Raw genomic sequence first — 9,667 nt, forward strand, 5'->3', positions numbered from 1 at the left:
TACTTAGAACTAAATGATAATGAGAATATAAGATAAGTTACGTGGGCTGCAGTTAGAGTACCAGAAAACTTCAGTGCCCTACAACTACTTAAGAAGTCAAATCAATATTTTAAAAGCCTCCTCATAAATAGAACACCAAATACAAATAGTTCTATAAGAAAATATACCAAATGTTATCATCAAATTTTAATTGTATATAAACTTTTTCATAAGTATAACAAAGAGGAAACTTTCCTTAACTCTTTTAAAGCAGTCATTTTTAGCCTCGATAGCTAATGCAGATATGAGTATAAAAAAGGGGGAACTTTCCAAACAATTAGATGCAAAAATCTTAAACTATTTAGAAACTGATTACAACTTTGTATTTTAAAAAAGACATTATGACCAAGGCACATCAATTCCAGGAATAGAATATATCCTTATGATCTTTATATCTTCCAGCTTCCATCATTTGTGTAGAAAATTCAGTTATTAGTCTTTTATTGCTATTATGAAAGCAATGTTGGTTTTTTTGGGTGCTTTAAATAATTGGTCCTTGTCCTTGGCTTTCAGCAGTTCACTATGAGCCAAAATGGGATTTATTTTGCATATATCTTTTCTAGTTTCTTCAGAATTTCTTGATTTTGTGGGTTAGTTTTAGAAAGTTTTTGGTTATTATCTCTTCAAATATTCCTTCTTCCCCTATTCCTTGTCTCCATTCTTTCTGATACTTCAATTACATGCATGTTACACATTTTAAAAACTATGTCTTATATGTATTTTATGCTCTTTTTTGCATTTATCTTTTCTTTTTTTGTGTGCTTCAGTTAGCATATTTACTCCTGGGAGGGGAATACCTGAAGGCTTGTGCCTTATTTCTCCTGAACTTCACCCCATGTGCCTTTTCTCTTTGTTTATTATGATCTGTGTCTTTTTGTTATAATAAACCGTGACCATCAATATAACCACTTCTAAGTCCTGAGAGTCCTTCTAGTAGGTCATCAAGCTTGAGGAGGTTCTCAGAGACTCCCAACATGACAATACTTACAAAAGCAACAAAACTAAAAAGTATCCTAGAATATATCTAAAAAAAAGATGTGTGATACCTCTAGACAAAAAATCATGAACTTTTCATAAAAACATTAAACAATAATAAAGATATTTCTTTATCTTTATTTTGCAGATAAAATAACACAGATATTTCACATTCATGGATAAGAAAACTCAGTCCTAACAACGTCAAACTGAAAAGTTTTTTATGGAAAATTTTGATCAAAATCCTAGCAGAATTTTAAATAAACTTCATGATTCTGAGTTTCATATAGAAAAACAAAGGGCTGAGAATAGAATAACTGAAAGGATTAATATGTTGGGGGAATTTGGCACACCAAATATCAAGAGTTATTATAATCCAATAGCAATTAAGGTGGGAAGATATTGATGTGAGGAAGGATAAATTGTTTAATGGAGCAAGAATTGAGGACTCACATATATATGGAAGATAATTCTAATTTGATTAATAATTTAAATGTAAAAGTCAAAACTTCAAAACTTTTAAAAGAAAATATTAGAATGTTTGTAGAGAAGGGTTTCTAAATAAACATCTAAAACATAATTCATAAAGAAAAAGTTGATAAGTCTACTTCATGAAAATGAAAAACTTGTGTTCATCACAGTATAGCAAGAGAGTAACAATGTGAACCATAATGCCACACCTATGATTAACAAAGAACCGGTTTCCGGAATGCATAAACAACCACTAGAACTATGTAAAATCAGTTAGAAGATAGCCATCCCAATAGATGAAATGGGCAAGAAAAGAACAGACATTTCACAATGAACATATGAATTTATGACCAATCTCATTATTAACCAGAGAAATGCATGACAGTGAGATACCATTTCATAACAATGAAAAAATTAAATTACCTAAAATAAGATGTTCTAGAGAAGATGTAGATCAATAGGAACACATTTCTGGTGGAAGAGTAAATTGGAAAGCCACTCTGGAGAACAGTTTCATGATAATATGTCAGGTTGAACATTTGAATACTCTAACACTCAACAATTCCACTATTAGGTATATAGCCTATAGAATCCTTGTACTTGTGTACCAGGAGTCATATATGAGTCTTCCTTGCCAGACTGTGCATAATAATGAAAATTTGGATCAATGTAAATATTCATTGATTGGAAAATAGATATATAACTGGAGTTATAACTTGCAGTATCACATGATGGAATATCACAGAGCTATATCCACCAACATGGATGATTCTTAGAAAGCTAATTTTGCATGGAAAAAAAGGTTACATCCATGGTGACTACAAACAAATATAATAAAGCTCAAAACAAGCGAAATGAAACCATCTATTGTTTAGGCATAAATACACAAATGGATAAGCATTTCTAAAGGAAAGAATTGATAAACACAAAATATGCAATGATTGTTACCCCAGGTAAAGGGAGAAAAATGCATCTGGACACAAATACACAAGATCACCATTAAGGTTCTTTTCCTTTTGCTGGTTGGAAAATACGTAAGTGTTCATTTTAACGTTATGTTCTAAATTGTACATGTGTTTTTATATATACTCTCTTTTTAGTTGGATATATTTAAAATAAATGAAGCATTCTCATAACAACAATTAAAACGATTAAATGTAGCTAGTTTTTACAATAATGAACAAATCTCCAGAACAAATAACTACATTATGAATTAGGGAAATGTCTATGTTTCTATTGTCTCATTTATTTTGTACCATTATGATATTCTGACTTATTTTTTTAAGTTTTATTTTTAATTTCTGTTTCTCCAATTCACCAATCCTTTCATGTTCTGACACTTATAATTATGGCCTAAGATGTATTTCGTTTACAAACTATTATTCTTCCAGATAGAAATATATGTGCAAATTGCCTTCCAAATTACTGTTCAGACATTTTTCATAATCTGTTCACTAACTTTGAAGCTTGCATTATTTAAGTGCCTTAAGCCAAAGACTTTTTTTTGGCAAAGTCTTTTATAACAAAAGATAGCTTTATCAAGCAAAACAATTACAAGGATCCAAGGCTCAAAGACATAACCAGATAAGTCTGTTGATGTCATTGCCTGGCGCCCCCCGCAAGTGACAACAGACTTCACAAATGAGATAGTGGGTGGTTCCTAAGCACTACTTCCAAACTCCCTCCCACATGACAGGATTTAGTTATTTGCCGAGGAAGATATGCAGTAAAATATTAAAGTCACATGGGGCCAGGTGCGGTGGCTCATTCCTGTAATCCCAGCTCTTTGGGAGGCCAAGGCAGGCAGATCACTGAAGGTTAGAAATTTGAGACCAGCCTGGCTAACATGGTGAAAACCCATTTCTACTAAAAATACAAAATTAACCACGTGTGGTGGCAGGCTACTCGGGAAGCTGAGGCAGGAGAATCACTTGAACCCGGGAGGTGGAAATTGCAGTGAGCAGAGATCACGCCACTGCACTCCAGCCTGGGTGACAGAGCAAAACTCCATCTCGAAAAAAAAAAAAAGAAAAAAAAAGTCACACGGATACACTCATTTTTTTTAGAACACATACACATATCTAAGCTGACTCAGTGACTTCCCTCTTTGCTACATAAGACAGGAAAAAATTTTAAGTAATACTCACAATAAGATCTCTTTGTGATTTGATGTTTCGCAAAAGATTCAGGGAAGGAAGCTATTATAAGAAGCTTTGTCTGAAGAGTGGTCACTGGGAGGCTCTGCAATTCACCAAGAACACCTGCTTCAGTGACCCTGATTCAATTTACTCACTGGCTCTCTAACTAGAAACAGATGCTGAGATTGCAGGAGTCACGCAGCAGATGCACTCGCTACTACTCTTAAGCTTTCTGAAAGAACAAGAGTTCAGACACTTGTCCTTCTTTGAATTACTGTCTTGTTTGGCATAATAATTATTTAGCAAAATCATCAGGGTAGTATAATATCCTAATATTTGGCTATTCAGTAAGATACATGGCAGTGTGCCAGGGATATAAAAACCCACAGAATAAACATAGCACATTATCCAGGAGTTTTAACTTCACGCCAAAATTTGGAGGTAAATATTTTCATAATTTAATCTGAAAGACATTTAAATTATTTTTGCAGTAAAACAAATACATTGTGGAAGGGTAGTCACAATTTGCATGCTTTTTAAAAGTGAACATTTCAGGTTTTAAACAAATTTCACATTTTTATCCAATCTCCTTGGTGATGTGTTTCTAGAACCCCTAAGACATCTTTTATGGTTACTTCTTGGGCTTTGATGGAAGAAGTTCAAGACTTGCTTCCCTAAATTATTCCAGGATTAGAAGAGACTAGAATTTTCTCAGGGATGTATCCGTCTCAGAACATAAAGGGAAGGGCCAGAGCACCCCAGAGGGTTGACCCTAATCGAGATCAACTTGCTACTTACTGTAAAATAAGTGTTAGGTTCTTTCTTTTTCTTCACTAGTAATCATTTCGCTTCCAAAAGGCTGTGCACCTTTGCTGATGAAAAATTAGCAGGAGTTCAGAGAGAAGCTTTTTACTTGAGTGGGCATGGAGAAAAGGAAGTCTTTTTTATTCATTGAGGTCATGACATTAACAGCTCTTCTTAGCAACTGCATCATTCCACAGAGACGTGGGCCTTTGAGAGGCGGGCAAGGCAATCAGTGAAATATTCTGTGTGGAGAGAGGGGTGGTTGGTTTCAATAGGGTAGAGATAAGGAAAGAGTTTATTTGGGAGAATCAAAGGTTATCACATGGCAGAGAATAGGGAGATATGGTCAGTAATTGGTCAGTGTCAGGAACAGGTGACAAAGATGAATTGCAACCAACTATAGACCAATGGATAGAGAAGACTGGCATACTGAAAGAGGAGAACTAGCAAATTATTCAGGGCAGATAAAAATGGTTTGGGGCCAAGGTTGAAGTAGTGGTGCCTGTGTCTCAGTTTCCTCATCTATAAAAATGAATAATACCACCTTTCAGGACCAGGGCCATGTGGGTTTAAAGAGTTAATTCAAGTCATCTGAGACAGTGTCTGGTATCAAGGAGACACTCCATTAATGGCAGTGACTGTTATCATTATTGCTATTTACTTGTATTAAACCAATGTAGACCTCTATGTGGCAAAATAAACCCAAGTATTTACTGATTCATGCAGTCAAAAGTGTGGAAATTCAACATTCAATAAGACACTACCTGTGAGCCACTAGCGTGCTCTGTATAAAATCCTCTGCAGTAGGGACCAGTTTACCAAGTCTTGCACAGCATAGTCTGCAGCCACAAACACAAAAACCAGAAGATGGTTTCTTCTCCTTTCTTCTTCTCACCTGCTCAGTCTGTAAGAGACTTCCAGCAATCACCCCTACTCACCCCTAGGGCATTATATATATTATTCCTCATAATTTCCAAATACCTAACAATGATTTTATCTACAACAAAGTCTCCTATTTACTAAGTTACCTACCCATTAACTATACAGCCTTGTAATCTCCTTGCCGAGCTGAAGGGCTGCTGCATTTCTAATGGCTCACACCTGCTTTGCATTTGTTTCCAGTTTCAGATCATGTCACTCTTTCGATATTTTCCTCCAGTCACAAGGATGGCTTTCTAAGCCCAGATTTGTGAGCAAAATGTTCTTAGGCCAGTACTTCTTGAACTATAATGTGCATAATAATTACATGGAGATCTAGTTAAAATGCAAATTGTGATGCAATAGATCTAGAGTAGGGCCTGCAAGTCTGCAGTTCTAACAAGCTCTGTGGGGATGTTGATACTGCTGGTCCTCAGATGACAGTTTGAAGGGCGAGGCCCTATACTATAAGAAAGCAGGGTGCACTGTGACTGCTTACTCACTTTTTGCATTTTACAACATCAGGGAGCAGCTCAGCAAAGCGCCTCCATTGGTCCCCCAAAAGAGTCCTAGCTAGTTGTAATGTTTAATGAGTATTTAAAGACCCCAAAGTCCCTGCAAACTTATGCTGCAGTGGTTTCTGGATGCACACTGGGTCGGTTCAATCAGTGTGTATGAGGATTTTGCTAATTGCTGAGGTCAGCTCTCATACCTGTTTACAGGGAAAATGGCATGTATATTTTATAAAAGCACATTGAATTATGTATCTGCAATTACAAAAGATTAAAGAGAAAGTCAACTCCAAAGAAAATGGTTTGTTAGCTGCTAAGAATTTAGTTGACTCCTATCCTCATTCTTCATCTCTTTTATCTTTCTGGAAAACTTGCCCAGCCAACCACAAAATGACCCTGTGATAATCAGCTCTCAACAGGGCAGGGAGACAAGCATTCCCCTCTGTACAAAAATATCCTTTGTTGCAAAGGTATTTATTTGAAATCTGTCTTTGCTGTTTTCACGTCAACCCTGAAGTTATCTTCCAGAAGAGTGTATGTACATTTTAATCAGCATTATCTCAAGAGGAAATGCTGTACTCTAATTAATGGTTCAAGCAATTGTGCTAAGCATAACAATTGCTTGACAGTCATAGCTTGTGTTAACTGTATAATTGCTGTTTGTGCCTTGCTTATTCTAAAGTCATATTATTATTATCTCCAGATAGTCAGCATTTACTTCCAGCATTCAGAGCATAAGCAAAGTGGTGCCATACAAGCCAGCACTATTTTTTAATATGCTGCATTGCAGCATCTCAACTACCAGTGCAGGGAGGGTGTGGTCATGCCTGCTTGGTGTTTGCTCTGTGTAACAGAGATTAAGATGATGACAGGTTTCATTTTGTGATGCTTTAGAGAATTGTAACATATTAAAGGAAAAACATGGAGTGTCCAATATATTCTGTAAGACACAAGATTTGCCCTATCTCCATTCTTATTCTCTTTATATTTCAGCCTCACCTGAGATAAACTACCTATAGCGTCTACTAAATATACATGCAGAAAGAATATTGAAACATAAAACATCAGAAGGAAATATTACTTTCCAGTGTTGTACTCAGCCCTATTGGAACTTGAGGCAAAAGGTTATTCAGTAACACTGACACTGTCTTTAAAATTGTGACTCCTTCCTCCCTCCCTTCCTCCCTCCCTCCCTTCCTTCATCCCTCCCTCCTTCCCTCCTTCCCTCCCTCTCTCTTTCCCTCTCTCTCTTTCTTTCCTTCTTTCTTTTTTCTTTCTTTCTTTCTTTCCTTCTTTCTTTTTTCTTTTCTCTTTCTTTCTTTTTCTTCTTTCTTTTTCTTTCTCTCTCTTTCTTCTTTCTTTCTCTTTCCCTTTCTTTCTTTCCTTCCTTACTTCCTTCCTTCTTCTTTCTTTCTTGACACACTTTCACTCTGTTGCCCAGGCTGGAGTGCAGTGACCTGACTTCAGCTCACTGCAAGCTCTGCCTCTCAGGTTCAAGCCATTCTACTGCCTCAGCCTTCTGAGTAGCTGGGATTACAGGTGCATGCCACCACACCCAGCTAATTTTTGTATATTTATTAAATATGGGGGTTTTGCCGTGTTGGCCAGGCTGGTCTTGAACTCCTGACCAAAAGTGATCCGCCCACCTCAGCCTCCGAAAGTGCTGGGATTACAGGCAGGAGCAAGCACGCCCAGCCTGTGATATTTTTCTATGGATTTTGATTTTTTAAAAATCACGTTAAAATATTATCTTGATCATTGAGTTTTTCCCCCTTAAATTTTGTGCTCAAGATGAGTGCCTCACCTGATTCTTGGCCTTGTCATGAGAGAGGTGATAATCTATTTAACAGCCAAGAAAAGAAGACTTCTGAAGAAAAGGCTGAGTTAATGTCACTATGTATTGGGAAAAAAGAGAAAAACTGGCAGGTTGGGTTTCCATGAGTTGGAAATCAAAGCTAATAGGATGTGGATGTTTGTGCTGATTCTTGCAGCTGCAGTGAGCAGAGGAAATGTTCTGAGCACTTTCTCAAAAGGTTCTTCAGTATTTTAACTTAAAATCGTCTTACAAAAGAAAAGCCTTTGTTGTGTTTATTTGGGGTCTATTTCATTTAATACGTCTTCTGTATAGTGATTTGTAACTTTTATCAAAGTTGAACTTTTAATGCACATGTTACTTTCAGACCAAAGTCTTTATCCTGGAAGGTGTAGCCTCTTTTTTCATTTTTATCTTGAAATGCCCCTTGGCACAAGCTTAGTTAGGAAGTTGAGTTCAGTGGAGAAAGGACATATAGTTGATATTATACTGGTAAGCCAAGCTCTAAGTTCACCAAGTCTGTTTTTTTCATGTTAAATTGCAGGAGTAGTATTTGCCACATATACCTTATTGGATTGTTTTCAAAGTAATGCACAGGAAGTTGCTTTGTAAAAAATGACCACCATATTCATTATTATGAGTTGACTATGAATTTACTAAAGAGTACCTAGAAAGCACTCATCTAGATTAGTCCATATGTAGTAAATTGTAATTAAGGAATACATACAGTTGCAATAAATGTGTATGATTTTATGTACCATCTCTCACTACCTTCTAGTATAGCTAATTCATATCTGGCATCAGTTTAGTGACCAAGACACCCTCTCCCTTTGCTTGGATTATTGCAATGCCTTCCTGCCTGGTCTGCCTAGATCCACCCTTGATATAAACAGCCCCAGCCCCTTACCCCCAACCCCCACTCCTGCTTACATATATTCTCAACCTAGCCACCAAATTATTTTTTTTAATATAAGTCAAGTCATATTACTCTTCTGCCCAACCACCCCCAATGGTTTTCCTTCTCACTAACCATAAAAACCAAATGTCTTATAATGGGCTCTAAGACCCTTCAGAATTTTGCCTTCATCACGTCTCCATATTTATCTTCCATCATTGACTTGTTTCCTACATTCCTGCCACATCGGACTCTTCATTATTTCTTGTCCTGGCCTCCCCTTGAGCAAATTAAATTCTCAAAGCTTCAGCTTCCTTATCTGTAAAATAGGCATAAAAATAGTAATAACTATAGAGGATTTTTTTCAGGATTAAATTAGTTAAAATGCTTAGAACAATATTTATACATAGTGTTAAAATGTCAATATTATATTATCATGTTTTATTACCCTCATCTGATTTTTTGCAAAGTCTCTAATGATTTGACTCCTGAATTAACAATAATCTCTGAAAAGTGTCAGAGGCGTTTGAACCAGAGCAACTCCATCTTGAATAGAAGCTGGTTAAATATGGTTGAAACCTACTGGGCTGCATTCCCAGATGATTAAGGCATTCTAAGTCACAGGATGAGATAGGAGGTCGGCACAAGATAAAGGTCATAAAGACCTTGCTGATAAAACAGGTTGCAGTAAAGGAGATGGCTAAAACCCACCAAAACCAAGATGGCAATGAAAGTGTCCTCCGGTCGTCCTCACTGCTACACTCCCACCAGCGTCATGACAGTTTACAAATGCCATGGCAAGTTACCCCATATGGCCTAAAAAGGAAGGGCATGAATAATCCATCCCTTGTTTAGCATATCATCAAGAAATAACCATAAAAATGGGCAACCAGCAGCCGTCATGGATGCTGTCTATGGAGTAGCCATTCTTTTATTTCTTTACTTTCTTAAGAAACTTGCTTTCACTTTACTCTATGGAGTAGCCATTCTTTTATTTCTTTACTTTCTTAAGAAACTTGCTTTCACTTTACTCTATGGACTCGCCCTGAACTCTTTCTTGTGAGAGATCCAAGAACCTTCTCTTGGGGTCTGGATCCTGGAT

At 36.6% G+C, this 9,667-nt stretch overlaps 1 long non-coding RNA gene across 1 annotated transcript; it reads right to left on the reverse strand.

The window, feature by feature from the left end:
- Positions 1-3,596: 3,596 nt before the first annotated feature.
- LOC134807302 (uncharacterized) lies at positions 3,597-8,957 on the reverse strand. The gene is made up of 3 exons (XR_010147402.1): positions 8,701-8,957; positions 4,422-5,266; positions 3,597-3,726 (listed from the first exon to the last, which is right to left on the reverse strand). It is a non-coding gene; the product is annotated as an uncharacterized LOC134807302 (long non-coding RNA).
- Between the last annotated feature and the right edge of the window lie 710 nt (positions 8,958-9,667).

This window comes from Pan troglodytes, chromosome 9 (assembly GCF_028858775.2).
Source record: "Pan troglodytes isolate AG18354 chromosome 9, NHGRI_mPanTro3-v2.0_pri, whole genome shotgun sequence".
Classification (NCBI taxonomy): domain Eukaryota; kingdom Metazoa; phylum Chordata; class Mammalia; order Primates; family Hominidae; genus Pan; species Pan troglodytes.